This window comes from Helicoverpa zea, chromosome 16 (genome assembly GCF_022581195.2).
Source record: "Helicoverpa zea isolate HzStark_Cry1AcR chromosome 16, ilHelZeax1.1, whole genome shotgun sequence".
In the NCBI taxonomy this organism is placed as follows: domain Eukaryota; kingdom Metazoa; phylum Arthropoda; class Insecta; order Lepidoptera; family Noctuidae; genus Helicoverpa; species Helicoverpa zea.
Window position 1 is genome coordinate 5,436,907 of NC_061467.1, and position 17,235 is coordinate 5,454,141.

General features: G+C 37.0%; 2 protein-coding genes across 6 annotated transcripts in view; one reads left to right on the plus strand and one right to left on the minus strand.

Moving 5' to 3' along the window:
- LOC124637851 (serine--pyruvate aminotransferase, mitochondrial-like) overlaps positions 1 to 17,235 on the minus strand; it is a 214,403-nt gene that overhangs the window by 55,649 nt on the left and 141,519 nt on the right. The window lies entirely within an intron of this gene.
- LOC124637850 overlaps positions 10,416 to 17,235 on the plus strand; it is an 88,864-nt gene continuing 82,044 nt past the window's right edge. For all 4 annotated transcript variants that reach the window (XR_006985294.1, XM_047174556.1, XM_047174557.1 and 1 more), the window contains exon 1: positions 10,416 to 10,857. The gene's annotated coding sequence lies outside the window, so the exon portion shown is untranslated. The remainder of the gene's footprint in view (positions 10,858 to 17,235) is intronic.

The following is a 17,235-nucleotide window of genomic DNA, read 5'->3' on the forward strand; positions in this document are numbered from 1 at the left end:
AATAATGAGGCGACGCGTGAATATACCGAGAGCACATAGTCGAGCTGCGGAATAGTTGAATCGGCGCTTGCGCTCGACTTTAGTACTCGCTCGGCCGTGCCGCTAGGAGTTCAGCGGCAAATGTTATGATACCGTCACCTCGCCGGCGACGACTGCCCGCCACGCCGCCTCGTCACACCCGCACCGAAACGAGCGAACAAATTAAAAAACTTTTCTGAATTTAAAACCACACACCCCAACTTTCCGTTTGCATATCAGTCGTTCTCGTGTGAGTTCATAATCGCGTCCCATGCATATTTCCGTGTTTTTATACCATTTAAACTTTTCAGCTGTTCAATTCAATGTACGGTTTCGAGTTTGGTGATTGAAATACGGCACGTTGCTTTGTGTTACCAAATACGTCAAAATTCTTCGATCGGAAAATACTGTACAAAGGCAAACCAACAAGAAACGAATATTTGTTGCTAAGTTCTTTAAAATTTTCAAAATAAATCACCGAACTTCCCGAACAGTTGTATACAGGGTCTGAGTTGGTATAGAATGTGCATTCGGCGCGTCGTGTTGGGAAGGGAGTGTGACAGAATTTCAGTAGTAAATCTTTGGCTTCGTGCGGGTTCGGCGCGGCGGCGGCGGGCGGCGGCGGGCGGCGGGCGTGCCACGGCTCGCTATCTGTTGCGACATATTTGGCAAGCGCGCCGGACTCGCAGCCAACTGTGACAATGCCTCCGTAGGTAGGACGCGACAACTTATCTGATCGGCTGGCTTTTCAGATTAATACCTACTTACGATTCTGCATTTATTTTTGTATAAGCACATTTCACATTGGCAGGTTAACTTTGCGAGGTTTTAGCGCGTGTGCAGTTCCCGTTCCATCGACGTTTCGAAGTTTTGTTTTACAGCTTTTAGCAAAGAAGTTCGTGGATTTTCGTTGTTTCAATCCTTCCTGTAGCCTTGCGTTACAAACTTGAGCAGTTCTACACTCACGTACAAATTTGAAATTTTACAAATAAAGTAGGTTCTCGTATTTCTGTAGCCAATTCTAAGCAACATTTTGGGGCAGGGCTTTTAAGGATGAGTGAAATTGACTGTCAAGAGGTATTTTGCTCAACGTAACTTTAATGAATACGTAAAAAGCAAGGTGCATAAAATAAATTAAACATAGGTAATGTGAAGAAAAATGATCAAGAGCTCTTTCAAAACAACAGAGAGAACTGCATCTCAATCTTAGAAGCCTGCAATATAAATCAGTGATATTAATCTCTCGACTGTCACCGCATTGTCTAATTTAATAACAAACTAACCATACATCATAGAGCAAACGTTGAAAAGAATAAAGACGCCGGTCTCGAACACCATTATTTAATACAGTGAGCATATTGCTACATTATTTATGCAACTGTGGATCATTCCGATCGTTCATTTGGTACTGAAGTAGATAACTGTTGGTTTTTCTACGAGCTTTGGAACTATCAGTGTGGCACGCGAAAGAGCAATCATGGCCGCTGAAACACCGAATGAATGCAACAAATCGAAATGCTTTAGGTGGGAAACCAGCCTACGAGATAGGCGATCTCGTCATTAGTTTTCGCTTTCTCCGAACTATTGTATTGTGAATACTTTCGGCTTGTTTACGGAAATATGCCGTAGTTCTTTGTTGTGAAATAATGCTACGTTGCTACGTTCTGTAAAAGCGTAGTGCTTTTCGTAGCAATGAATGAATAAAAATACATTATAACGTCACGCTTACTTTAGATTTTATTTCGTTGGTTATTTTGCGTTTGAAAAGAGCCTCTTCGTCTGCCTTACTAATTCAAGGCGTCGCTCTAAGTCCGTCCTTCAAAATGTAAAATGAGAATTGTCGGCTTAATCATTATAGTGGTGTGGTGTTCCATTTAGAGTCGGTCGGGAAATAACTCAATGTTTAAACCGCTCCATAAACCACGTTGTATATCTGTCGCAGCATTTTCGCAAATTTGTTTTGCCCGCTCTATTCTAATTTCAGCTATCGAGGTCAAGCAAAACAATAAGTACCCTCCGGCCAAAACTTTCCTTATTTCTTTGTTTGTTTATTAAAACTGTGAGGAAAGCACTAAACTTTGTATAACTTGACGTTTTCGTTTATTTGCAATTTCATTTAGTGGCCCTTCACTTGTTTGTTGTCTACCAACTTTGACGAAAATAATATTTGATTGGTGACTGACTATTCTATGAAATATGAGTTTCTGTTTGTAAATAATATAAGACATTATAACAAATCATGTTGGCGGATAGTAATAATCTTGCTGCCAACTAAAGGCCGCAATAAATGTCAGCGCTAAAGTACGAACACAAATTGGAAGTATTAATGTCATTACTATCGCTAGGAAATTGAAATACATGTTATTCGTTTTTGCGGTTTAGGATTATGTTGGGAAAGTTGGAAATATATCCATATTTTTGTTTGAGATAGTTTTATTTCAGTGTGAGCAAGAAACACTGAAATATTTTTTTGTTTGTTGGTATATTACTGGGCTGGGCAATGCAGATGACCTCCGAAACATACTAATGTGTAGTACATAATCAGTATATGCATCGCTGACATATCACTCGGTTTCAAACAAGCTGGATATGTAGGCAGTGTCATCTGTAGCATACAAACATGTTACATACGGCTGCATGATCTGATGACGTCAAGAACCATGCCCTAATTTTAGGTAGGACATTTTGGTTGGTAAGTCCTAATAGTGTGCTTATTGCACCTAAGTATCATGTATAAAATATTCTCTATAACACATGGCTAATCGAGAAACAATGACTGTATCAATTTTTCATTAAAATTCTTATTAAATTCACACCTCTATTTTTACCCAAAACGGTAAAAGAAAAAGTTTTTCAGATTATAACTTGTTTACTTAGAAATTCATTAAGACAAGTTTAGACTGTCTAACTTTTATATTCCATGTCTGGATACTCAATTGTTAAAGATTCATCGTAAAGTTCCAAGTCTATATTTCATATGAAATAGCGGATTATACGATTTTCTTTAGAAGTCTGTCTGTCGGGCCAGACTTGTGGTTTTCATTACACATTCTTACGATTTTATTTGCTCACATGATTCGTCCATCTTGAGTCTTTTATCCTTGTGTCATGTTGCCTCATTTACATTTATACGCTTTACGAGTCTCTGAGAGTATCGCTTTCATACATATTTCGCTAGGTTAATACGAATTACGAGAAAATATGAATTGTGCTAAATATTTATACATGAACAGATAGTTTATGAGATGTTAAGTGAGTTTTTTTTAGCCGGTTACAACAGAAAAGGGCGCTTTACGGATATTTTGTAAGGACATTTGAGTGCCTTGAAAGTGACAAAAATATATCCATCATCGAGGAAAAATATTGCATACATTTTCTCCTAGATCCTACACATTTAGTTAGCAACCCCACAAATAGCTGGTTGTAATAGAAATATTATTTCAAGATGCTTCAATTCACTAATAAGCAAAGTTTTACTTATGTGAACCCTTCAGATGTGGGGTTCTCATCCCTCACGGAACTCCCCTTCCCGCAGATAAAAATAATAATGGTGACATTTATCAACATATATTTGAATACGGCCTCTCCTCGATATGTTTTCATGTACATAATAACGGTTGGGATAGTTACTCCAACCTAATAAATCCAAACCTTCATGTTTATGTTTCTGCGTTCAATTTACGGGAAGTGTTCACGATTGCGTGTTCTGAAACTACGGTGTAAAGCACTATATTCTACACTTGTTCATATAAAAATATTGTAACCCCAAGTACGTCGTAACAGCGGTTAGTATTGTAGCTATTTGCCTATAGACGGCAGTAATAAAGTAATTTAGCTGACGGGGCTTCGACGGCGAGGCACGGGCCACAGAACGCGCGTCATGAATATCAACAAGGGAGTTTGTCGTCATCGCCGCCTTTATGGCTCAAACTTAGGCAGACACCCTCGCCATTCACACTGTTACTCATAAACAAAAAGGTTGTAATTGAACGTAAATATTGTGTTCCTACGTTCTACAGAGATTCTCGCCTGCGGTTCTTATTAACGCGAATGTGTGTGTGTCGGTTACGTGTGTAGCATTGCATTATATTTACTGAGAATTTAAGTTAATACCTTTTGTTGAGAGCTTATATTGATCATACAATAAAATTTTGATGAAGAGGACTATTGTTTTAGACTTAAGATGGAGAGCTAAAGGGACTGTATCAGATTGATTTACACGCATAAAATAATGGTATATAAAGAGTGACATTTGGTAAAAAAATCGGAATAGGTTTCATTTTTATCATCGAGACATCTCTTATTATGAGAAACACTCAAAGCCTTAACTAATAAAAACTTGCACAAACCTACAACTATTTTGATGACTCCCATAAAAACGATTTTGCGATTTAAAACACCTTTTCCCACCATACCAGTTTAAAGTGCTACAAGACGATGATATTCTAAACTATGTAAAACACCAACATGTACTAGTTTACAAGAAAACTGTAATATTCAAATGTAATTCAATTATGTAAATATAGCGCGAGTTATTTTTAGCGCGTTTGAAGCTAACTAATGAGTTGTTGGTAGCAACACTACTTAGTTCACACCTTACAGGTTTGTTACATTTCTAGGTATACCTACAGGATATGGCCTTTGCGAACTGTTTCTTATAATAGGTATCTTATAATAGGTATTCAGTTCCAAATGCGAATGAAGAATAAATAAGAATTATTAATTGTTCTTGTTTGTCACATTCTATTTAATGATAATATAAAATCCACATGTACCCATATTCGCAAAAATAAATAAGTTTAAGTTTTTAAGTTTGACACAATGCAAATTAATATTATGAAGTACGAAAATTAACCACAATGTATTTTCTTGTAATCTTTTATTGTCTTTATTTACTTCGACGAAGTAAGGAAATTGAGCTAAACATACTTAAGAAAGAAATATGTAATTTAAACAAAGAAAAATATCCAAAAAGCTCTCAAGTTTAACCCATTTCTTCTGCAAATATTTATTAAAATAGATTTATTATAAGTCTGTAAGTAACACTTCGATGTGTATTTATTTCTTAATATTAATGCCACTTCTAGAAGATTTTCAGTCCACGTAAGACTATTGAATGGCGCGATAAATACAACACGTTACAATAACTAGTTACCACTCTCGTTTCATTCGTTATCGAAGACGTTAATATATGCAATCGATACTGATATCTGCCAATAAAAGTTAACTATAAAAATAAAGCCTATAAAATTCTATCGACTTTTATTTATAAAGTTAATTGATATGTAATCTTAAACTGTTGTTTTTAATACTGGACTGGGAAGATTAGAAGATATTTATTACAAAGTAAATGTCATTATGTCGAGAATATTAACATTATTATTGGAGCTCTTTTATTAATTACAAACATTATTTTTTATGGTGTACCTACATAATTAAAAGACGTTTAAAATGTTTCCATAATTACTGGCATAAGTACTCCTGCTTTAGCTCTTATAAACGTTGATATGATTTCATATAAAAGGAGTCCTTACGTGTAAAAATTGTAGCTTTTTTAACTTGAGTGCGCTCACTACTTAAACGTGGAAAGCTTTAGAGAAACTGTAGCCGTTTTGCCGTAAATAAAAATAAACAGAACAATAATATTACTTAGTTACATTTTAATATGTTTATATCAGATGCATCTGTAAGTACCTAACTACCTAACCAGGTAATTGTATCTGAGTGAGTTATGTAGGTATTTCAGATGAGTGGTATTAAATGGGTATCTTTGAGTTAATCGAGTGAAAAAGTTTTGCGGGCATATACTTTTATATAAACCCAGTAAAGTTATTATGTTATGTAATTGTTTAATCTGTTTTAGGCCCAGGCTTTTAGGATCCACTTCTAGGTACAACTTACACCAGTTCTCTCTCTCACACACACACACACAAACACACCACTTAAAGCAGTATACAATAATTACAGAACTGACCGAGGACCGGACGGTACCGTGGCACAAGTACCAATAATTTACGGCCTACCAGTAAGTACGGCCATAATAACCAGTTAGATGCTACAACTTTACCTAGCTAGTAATATAACGAATTTCTTACAACTTGTACTGTGCACTGTACATTGTACACTGTTCATTAGTGGCCATGTTTTGTATACGAACTACAGATCTCCATTACGATAATTTGAAAAGCAGTGTGTTCCACTAATTCTTGGGGACTTAGTTTATTGTTGTGGATCGGATTGTGATTCCTTTGTTTTAAATTGCAGTTTATTGATCCATTTTAGTATTTAGATATGCATAATTTAATCAATGGCAGTGTAGACAATCTTTGCATTGGGTAATTAAGACAGTGTAGTTTATAAAAGAAGTACTAATGTGTAAAATCGATCTTTTCATATAAATCTTGACTTTCCAAAAATTGGTATGCACTTAGCAGTCGTTTTAAACAAAATAAATTCCAAAAGCGTTGCAGTCAAAAAGTTTGGAGGAAAAATTTATTAATAAGAACGGAAATGGAAAAATAAAGGGCAATAGCTATGGAAAAGAGAAGGCGTCGCGTCGCTTAGTCAGCTGTTAATGGCATTTGTGTTTACGTGCAACCAGACGACGCCGATTCTACGGGAAAATTTTGGGAAATATTATGGTGGACGCGACGTCGAAAAATGGTTGTGGAAAATAACATTAATTAGAATAATAAACAAAAATAAATAAATAGAATATTACTATTAATAAATATATAAATAGAATATTAAGTCTTGGTGGCCTAGTGGGTAAAGGACCAACCTCTCAAGTATGAGGGCGCGGGTTCGATCCCAGGTCAGGCAAGTACCAATGCAACTTTTCTAAGTTTGTATGTACTTTCTAAGTATATCTTAGACACCATGGACTGTGTTTCGGATGGCACGTTAAACTGTAGGTCCCGGCTGTCATTGAACATCCTTGGCAGTCGTTACGGGTAGTCAGAAGCCAGTAAGTCTGACACCAGTCTAACCAAGGGGTATCGGGTTGCCCGGGTAACTGGGTTGAGGAGGTCAGATAGGCAGTCGCTTCTTGTAAAGCACTGGTACTCAGCTGAATCCGGTTAGACTGGAAGCCGACCCCAACATGATTGGGAAAAGGCTCGGAGGATGAAATAAATAGAATATTACGCTTTTCTCTGCCATAGTTGAGCCGCGGTTTTTCTAGGTAATTGTTTATTTCTTAGTAAAAATGATTATGTTACAGAAAACTTCAAGCGAGCGTTTGAGTAATTAGTGCCACTTGATAGAAATCTCAGGCACACTTACCTACGTCTCATTACAGGCCCGTTTGCAACCAAATATGATGTTCTTGCATCATTTGAAAATTAACCCAGATATCTAAAACTGTTCCATAACATATGTGTTCCCACAAACCGTTTTAGGTAATATCACATTTCTTTAACATCGTACATATCCAAACAGGGAACTTGTTTATAAATTAAGCACGCTTCAATTAGCCTTACAAGTATATAATTACAAGTTCCAATAACTATTTACAAAGAATTCTCGACAAAAACTAGCTCGTTGAAATAGCTTTATTCGCTCGGCAATGCTATATTATAAGGGTGATTCATCACTATAATCAACAATAAATAATTCTAGCTCATTATTTAAGTAGATAAATTAAAAAGAAATATTGCTACTGTATGGAATATCCATATTTTAATAGCCTATTGCGCTTTTTGCTTAGTTATCAAGTCGGCACACGCAATCCTTCAATCAGGCTTGAGACCACAATGACTGCATATCGAAACTACGTTTTAGCACCTCAACAATACATTAATAAAATGCCTTTCCGTGATTTTACGAAACTTTCAAAAGAAGGAATTGTGCTCTTTTATGTTTAAAGCGAGATTTGGGTCACCGTTTATTTTAGCCTTTGTTATTATAATAATGTGTTCGTTAGTGACTTTCTTTTTATTGTTAATTTATACGGATTTGCGTTTTCATAAAAATTATACAGTTCACTGAAACATTTGTACGGCTTTACAGATACCTGGAATATTAATCATTTCATCAAAAAAATCTTTACTACTTTTAACGCAGAACCAAAAAATGTGCTTTTAACTAAAATATTTAATACACTCTGAAATACGAAAACCTATAATTAAAATTGTAATTCAACTCAGCTACAGGCTGTTTGGAAAAAAAAATGCTAAAACCGGAATGGGAACGCTTTAACCCCAGGGCCCTCGAGCTAAGCGTGAATAGGCATCTTTCGGGTACCTAAGCGTGCTGAATCTTAGGTCACATCGCTTCTTACACATGAGGCTGTCATCAAAGTCTTTCTAAAATCGTATAAGGGAATAGAGGTACTAATCTCATATAAAAATCTTGATAGCTGTATTGATAAGGGTTGTGAAAAGCACCCAAGTCGTATCTACTAGTTATTATAAATACTACGGCAAAATTACTGTAAGCAAAACACATTGCAGGCTGTTACGAAGCTGTTTAGAAATGCATAGTTTTAGGTCGATATCGAAATCGAACCAAAGACTTCATGCTCAGCAGTCGCTCTTACTATTAAAGCTGCTATCATAATACCAAAAATCTATTCTGTTTTCTAAAGAACGGAAAACTACAAAAAAATATGTAGGTGAGAGAAATTTCATCTCTAATAACTTAATTTCAATTTTAGTGTAGGAGTATTTTATATCAGTTTAAGGCAAATAGAATATAAAGTTTAAATGCATGCATAAATTAAACCTTTCTCAGCATTAGCATATAATAAATATTCAAGCGATGTAATTTTATTGTATTTTATTATGACATACGGCGAATGAGCTTACTGATATTTAATATTGCAATTTATTTGATTTAAAGATCGTATCTATTACATCAATAATAAAAATCTCGTAAAGACGGTGAGATACTGCTTACGTGCTCTAAAGCTCTCCTCTAACCAGTTATAGGCGTGTATCTCAACATAAGTCGAGAACATAATGACTGATATTTGAAAAAAGAAGGCAAACAAAAAGCTTCATAAAGTATCTCTCATCTATTCGCGTGGTTTCAGTTTTCAGATGACATAAAAGACGGGCGCATAGCGGACGCGGCCGATTGACGGCGCACATGGGAACTGTATGCTAATTCGGCCAGCGGCCGTATTTCGGAACACTGTCAACGGGTAACACAGCCTGCTGTACCTGTCCTACTTCGTGTGCACTGAACGTGGATGAAATGCAAAAACTTCGAACAATCGTACGTTTGCTCACGAGCTCGGCGAAAAAACTTGCTATTTTACTTGTGTGAGAATTGTTTGGAATGTGTGATGGCTGTGTGACGTGTCTTTTAAGGCGTGTAGCTAATTTCTACTCGATGGTCATTTTGTACTAGGTGTGGATCAATACTTTAGTTTCCGTACTGTCACTTCACAAATGCAAGTCTAAGTTTCAATATAATTTGAGTATTATTATTTTTAGCCAATTTGCTCATCAGGTGCCCATTTTGATCAGTAACTTTTCTTTTAAAAATCTTAGACTGACACGAATCTTAATTAAGTAATGATTTATTACGAAACTTCCGTGTAACAGAGTTCTCTTCATTTTAGAATAAGTCTGTCAATCCGACGTTGGACTAAAATAAATGTAATAGCCGTGCTAATGGGTGTCCAAGCGCTAAGCAATAAATAATTTATTCCGGCAACATTTCCTCACTCATTTTTTATTAACCATCTAAAAGCCCAAAATAAACCGACAAAGAATAAGTTCATAACGAGATTTCCTCATAAATTGTAAAATTGTTTATGAAGAATCTAAATAGAGCATTTTACTTCAGTACTAATTCTGTAATGAAAAGTCTTTCTCGGTTGAAAGGAGTCGGCGGTAAAGTAGTTTCGCGTAATCCCCTTTACTGCTAAACAAGTAAAGTGGAGCTGATATTAAAACATAATTTTAAACTTCTGTGAGGCAGTACAAAGATTTAAGCCGTAATTAAAACTAACTGTGAACAGTTTACCCGTCAGCGTACCGCGCAAGTTACGTTCAAGCAACATTTACTCTCTACATTGAGATTGATGAACAGTTTCTGTTAGATCAAAGTATTTTGAACGATGATTAATAATCTCTCGGTTAAACATGAATGTCGAGGAAGCTACGCACAAAGCCGACATGGAAAGGGTATTAAACAGTGGCTTCAATAAACGGCCCAATAAGTTATGTAAAGTGCGGGTGCATCGCGTTACATTACAACCCCTACATGGGCCGCCGGGGTTGGGACGCATGCGCTCGCACCGCCGGCCGCGCACGGCATATGCGGAATATTAAAGGAGGAAAGAGAAAAAAATTAACTTGTGAAGCCATTTTCGTCTATCGGCGGCCCCCGCGCCCGCCGTAGGGTTTCTGTGATGCAGGCAGAGAGGCTCGCGCGGCCGCCGCGACCGAACGCCGCCGCTCCGCACGAGACGCCCGCTGCTCGCCGCGCCGCACGCTCGCGCCACCGGTCCGCCCGGTCTTGTGATTACACCTTGTGCGACACATTATTATTGTGCAGTGTTATTTGGACATTTGACAAGCTCCTGCCTGGACACAGTGTACTGTCCAACTAACTCGGACCTAACTTAAGTGCAGTTTAACTTTACTGTGAGTGTAAGTTTTTGAGAAGTTTCATTTTGTCCACTTCAGTGATACGTCTTGTAAAGTGAACTAAACTGTAATCTGAAGTCGTGTTTCATGTGCCGCGTTTGTTTACTTGTCAAGTTTCATACGGAGTAGCAGTTGTTAATATTTTACTGAAGTTGAAACTTTTACAACTTACTCTGAATTCATTTGTGTGTTTCGTCCGATTCAAGTTCAACAAACAACTTTTGATCGCAACCCAAAGGTATTGTATTTACTGTTAGATTGAGTTTATTTAATTTGAGTCTCATTGTGTCGACATTAATTTATGTTACATTATTTTTGAGCTTCGTGTGCTTTTTCTAACGAGACGTAGAGGCGCTTAAACCACAGTATTGGTATTTTAATGTCCGTTACATCTGTCGCATGCATAATTTTATTTTGTACAAGCATCTGTGTTTTATTGCTTTACGGTGTCTTTAAATTATGTTTAAGTTCTTGTTAGTGATAAACATTTTCACCTGTTCGTTGAATCAGCTGTCCTATAGGACTGGCTTTAAATTGTTTCTGATGAGAACCAAATATTTTCACAAAACTTTATACACTAAACGAGAACACCATAGAAGATAAAACATATCTATAAAATGGATGAAACTCTCATATGAATAAACTTTCAAAAAGTTTTAATGGCATTCTGAGGATATAATAAATCAAATCTTTTATTTATGAAGTAATAACAGTGCGACAAAGTGCACTCTGAAATAGACGTGGTCTATAATAAAAAATCCATACTCCTCCCAATAAATTATCGGAAGACGTTCTTTTTATTGGAGTAACGAATGGTGAGATGAGTAATGGTGTAAGTTTGTCCGATAAATCATGCTTGCCGAAACTGTGAGGAGCTTCCGACGTGGGGGTAGTATTTGGCAAGAGCAACCCTCCCTTGTTAGTTTTGTATTATACACTTATCGGAAATGCAATTGATGGCTTAGAAAAAAGAGACGATGCTATCATATAGGGTATGTTTTCGTAAGCCCTTAAGAAGAAAAGATACATAAATATGTACTTGAAAATATGAAACTAGCAGATACCCCTTAAACAATAATTTAAAGGCTCTTAAAGTCAGTTAAGAACAGAGTTAAGTACACTTAAAGCCAGCAATTTATCATGAAACCAAATAGATAAATAATAAAACTAACGTAGCAGAAGGCAGAAACGGTATAGCCAAAGGGTTGTAAAACTGGTAATTGTAGAAAAGCGATTCTAGTCAAGAAAATGGAGGTGCTAAATGGTACAACGGCCGATGGTCCGTGAAATGACACGTCGAGTGAACCGATACCAATTGATGAACTATTGTTTAGAAATGTACCTATGGGAGGAGGCGGATTGGATTCGCACTTAGAATTTGTGTAGACCGATGTTCGAAACGTGAATTCAAATGGATTGTTAATGAAATTATTTATGTTATGTTAAATGACAGAATTGAAATTGTGCCGATAATGTTGGCAATTTGTTGGTAGGTATATTGTTAACATACTGAAATGTATGTTTTGGTAATGATTTGAAGAATTACTATGAATTCAATGAAGTATTTGAAACAAACATACTAAGAGCTGAGCATTAATTTCAGAATTTGGGAAGCTTTCAGAAACAGTCATTATCACCAATTATTTAATTTAATAAATAAAATGCTTTATTTGATTATTTTCTAATACTTTTATGGGACAAATGGTCTAGATAATGGTGATCATTTGCCAATAAATCAGGCCGATATACTTAATATTATTATCGGAGGCAAATTGATTGGACACAAACACAATTAAGGGAGGGGTGGATTATGAATATCGAATATCAGGCTAGACATTATCGATAGCCATAAAAAGGCGTTCCCACGTTGCCGGAAGCAGGCACTGGATCGCCACGCTTCGGTACTTTGCTCTTTCTCTATTGTCCCTTTGTCCGTACTTAGCTTCGTCAGGCCGTCAAAAGAGCGCCTCTTTATTCCATGGATCTAGTTTGCCGCACTTAATTCGTATTGCATCATTCGTTCCACACCATTTTCTTTTTTTAACATTGATCGCGCCGATAACTCCCCCAGTGTCGTGTCGAGCATTCGTAACAAAATTCTCAACACTACTTACCTTATCATATTTTTCAATCGGCGATTTGCTAGTTTATAATTATATACCCGCACCACAATAGTTTGTAACGTATAATTTAGAGCCTTATTATGGAGCTCTTAATTAGTAATTTCCTAGTCGGGCTTATGGTTAGCCGCCTTCGTTTACTTGCAACAGAGTTCAAGAACATAGCGGCCAGCAACACTAGTGAAATTTGCATTCTTGCTTCGCTCAGCCGACATAGCCTAAGGACCACCCGCGTTGAAGTACCTCCGATTCAATACCAACTTTATAACATCGAGATAGAATTTCAAATCAAGATTCTCGTTTCTCATCATAGCTATCGCTTGCAATAAGACGGTCCACAATCTACTCGCGTCTACTCGCGCAAATTTCAATATGCGTACCGGGAGAATATTTTATGTCGGTTCGCCCATTCTGCGAGAAACAAAATCAGTATTACGTAAACAAAAAGCAAAACGAAGGGCTTTAATTTGCGGTAAACATCTTTTCTCCTGCAGTACCGTAAATAGAAACTCTCAGCAAGATTTTTTTAATCTTCGTCCAACATCTCGAATAATACAGCTGCAGCATTCGAATCTCATTAGCAAGTGAAACAAGAGAAAAAACTCAGAGCAATAAATTTTAGCAAGGCTCAAGTGGAAACGTTTACGGTTCCTTTTAATTTGGTTGCCATTGTCGAGGCGTCCCGCTGCGCGCCGCCCGTTGGATTTCTTGCTAGAATTCCAGCTGTTTCAAACATTACTTACTTCTTATTAGTTGATTACGAAAACGAATTAAATGTTACATTTCTTGATTCGATTTTATAGGACATATTCTTTTAACAGATATTTTTATTATAAATGAATTGTAACCACACGTAGAGTTAAATAAACCGAAGTCATAATTTCCAGGAACTTAAAAAAAGCACCGGCAGATGCAAAAGCGGCCTGAGACTGGGTATCGCAGAGCGTATCATAAATCAAAGTGGATTTTATGATGGTATGATGGGACCAATAGCTACCTCTCTCGACACATTTTGAGTCGGGCGTGTTTATTTTAAATGATTGAAGTAATTCCAAGGGTCCGCAGCTGAGTGTGAGATCGATGACGTAGCGTTTTCTGCCGCGCCGTCTGCGGGCCCACAGATAATATTACTACTAGCCCAGCTATCGATGGCGGCGATAAACTTGTTTGAGTGTGGAAAGATACTATACTACTACATCAATCATCCGGTAGTAATTGAAAACATGCAGCTGCGGCTTTACGATAAAACAATAAATAACCTTCACGACCCAAGCACCGTAGAAAATGTTCATTTCATTATCGTTATTCAAAAATATGTTCTTTATTCCGGCGTTAAAGCAAGCGTTACTAGACATTTTATTACCGCAGCGACACGTGTTTTGCGAAGAATCCACACCAACTGCGGCCCAGCTGTGAGGAGTAGAACGTGCCGTTCTGGGTGCACATTAAAATTCCCACACATAAAATTCAATGATAAAAAAAGGTTCGCCCGATGGCCCCTTTCCTACTCACAACAAACAAGCAGGTAAGCGAATCTTTACGAGCCCAACAAAGTGAAATATACGCAATCCGGCGAAGGATTTTACATCTTATAACTGCAGCGTAAAGAGTCACTTTATGGAAGTAAAATGTAACAATGATCTTTCGCAACATTTGGAAAGAATAAAAACTTTGTATTATGTTCTATTCTCTGACAAATATGGTGCTATGATTTAAAAAAGCTCCTTTCGTTTTGATAGGACTTTTTAAGGTCTTTTGGTTGGCAACCCCTTTATTGCGGTTGATTGTACCTTATACGGTTTGCTTCCTCGATGCGTCCGTTGCATTTAGTATTTTGATTACATAATGGGAACTAATGAAAATGAATGAGTTGGGTTGGTTGGGACACACGCATCCGCTTTGGAAACAAAACAGAATAATGCATTATTTGTGTTACTACCAATGTATAAGTCGTTGGTTCCGAGAACGGGTCTGTTTGCTCTACAACCACATATTTTGGGGTCATTGACAATACACATGTCAAGAAATGATATTCGTGGGCATATGCATCTCGCTGTAAATCGGGTCGCCGGTATCGATTCTCATCAATAAATAGTTCGTGACTGGATTTCGGCTAATCATTGTAAGGGCTTAAACCGGCTGTACACCATACTCGTCATGCATTCCATTGTCGCGCCGCATCGCTTTACATCTCATACAGCGAGGTGGTCGCAGCCATCACAACAGACCAATGTGATAAAGTGTAAAACAAAGAGCGCTTGACCTCTACAAAGGACGTTTCAAAGGTCATACACAAATCTTTTCTTCTAGTTAGCTTACAATGAACTTTTATAGTAAAAAAATGATAAAAGAATCTCCGATTGATTTTCGGTGAGACGCGTTTGATGGTACCAATTACGTTTTTATATTATTCCCGATAGATAGGCATTGTTCACATTCTATAGAGCTTTGTTATAAACTTGGGTTACACCACTGAACATTGAACAAACTTTTAGGTGTGAGCTTTTTATTCTCTCTCGTGAGTACATGCATATATTATCGTAACTATGTTATCCAGCAACAAACACTATAAAGTACACGTTTGTTGGTGTGAATTAATTTGTTCAAACAGAACTCCGTTATAAAGAATGTTTAATGCAATGTAAACAGAGTTCTAACAAGTTCTTCGCTGGTACAAGTGGTTGCTTTAGTTGTGCTAGATATATTATAGGTGTTTTGTTTACATTTTATTTTCTAATTTCAAATGAGGTTGGTAGCGGGCCATCTGAGGTTACTTGGGTAACGTAACTGGTTACGATGAGTCGCGTCCAGCGCTGGACGAACAATCAAAACAATAATGTTATGATAGGAGGCGGCGGGCGCGGACCATCTCTGTTTACTTTAAACATTCACCGCGCTTAGATTATATTCCTTGTAATGCTGCACCCAAGGGCTGTGTGCTTTACCTCCGTACCATTGTTTGACGGCCGCACTTTGTTTACACAAATTACTTTAAACAATCGGTAAACACTAATGGTCTTACTACAAAAACTTTAAACCCTGTTTTACAGTTATCTAATAAAATTTTGGCTGCAAAATGAACCATATGTCAACGTCATAATTTGACATTTTTTTAGACAAGGCATAAACTGACGTTTAAAAGTTTTTGTGGTAAGACGGCAACAGTCTTACCACAAAAACTTTTAAACGTCAGTTTAAGCCTTGTCTAAAAAAATGTCAAATTATGACGTTGACATATGGTTCATTTTGCAGCCACAAAATTTTTAGACAACTGTAAACCAGGCGTTAAAGTTTTTGTAGTAAGGCCACAAGCGTTTCATAACAGCCAGTTGTCTGTGATAATAACTATTAATCTTCCGTTCCACCGACGCAACATTCTCGACGGTACCGTTGTGTTCACTTATAAATAACATTTCAGTTACTTTTATCTGTTAATACGGAGCGATAGTCGATGAGTTGTCATTAAATAACTTTACGATAAAATGACGTGCACTGTAAGTAATATTCTCGTTATCCAAATCGTTCAACAACTGGTTGGAATTACTTTAAACGAGTTGCATCAGAACAGTTCTGTGGGCAATAGTTCAGTAAATTATATTTAAAGTGAGATATCATTCTCTTCGGAATTTAATGTTTAACATAAAAATCGACGTAAAATGTTTATAGCGTCACGTAAATAATTATTCCGTTATTTAACAACAAACATCGTAAATAGTAATCCTAGAAGTTACTTTATAACATTCTTGACAAAGATTATTGATTCGAACTCAATCAAGTCGTAAACTGTACGTGTTAATGGTATAATCAAAAGTTCCTAAGTAACAACTTGGAAACCGACTCCACGAGAGACACATACTTCGATGAAATTAAATTGTTTACATTTAAAATCGATTATTGAGTTCAGGGCGTGAGTGAGTTAGGTGGCTATAACTCTGAATTTCGTGCAGTTGACTTCCGAGCCCGACGTGCGAGGGAATCGAACTTTACTGCCTATAAACTCTTTATTGCCCATTGTCGACGATTATTACTTAACCCTCATGACTTATGAACTAATAAATTCGATCTTTTCATGCCGATCGTGCTTACGATTTCACTCGTACGAACTGTCGGAGTAAATAAAGAGCGCAATTTTGAGGTTTCATCGTTATCAAGTGAAATAAAGTAGGTGCTCGTACACTCGAACAATGATTAATGCGGACCGGCCTTATTTGGTACGGAGCCGGAGTACCGATTGGGCTAAATAAGAACATTAAAAGCGTGCAATGCCGCGTGCGTGAATCAATAGATTAGATGGAAATAAGCTTAAAATATCTCCGTATGGTCTGGCTGTAAATAACTTGTTTGTAATTGCGGAGCCGCGATTGTCTGCTACTATAAGGAGGCGGCGCTGTTTGATAGCAATCTTGCTTGTGCCAGCCTCGGCTCCCCTTCCTACCTTTTGCGTATTCGAGTACTGTTTGCGTGTTACCGTTTTCGGTCATTGCTTAAGTAATACA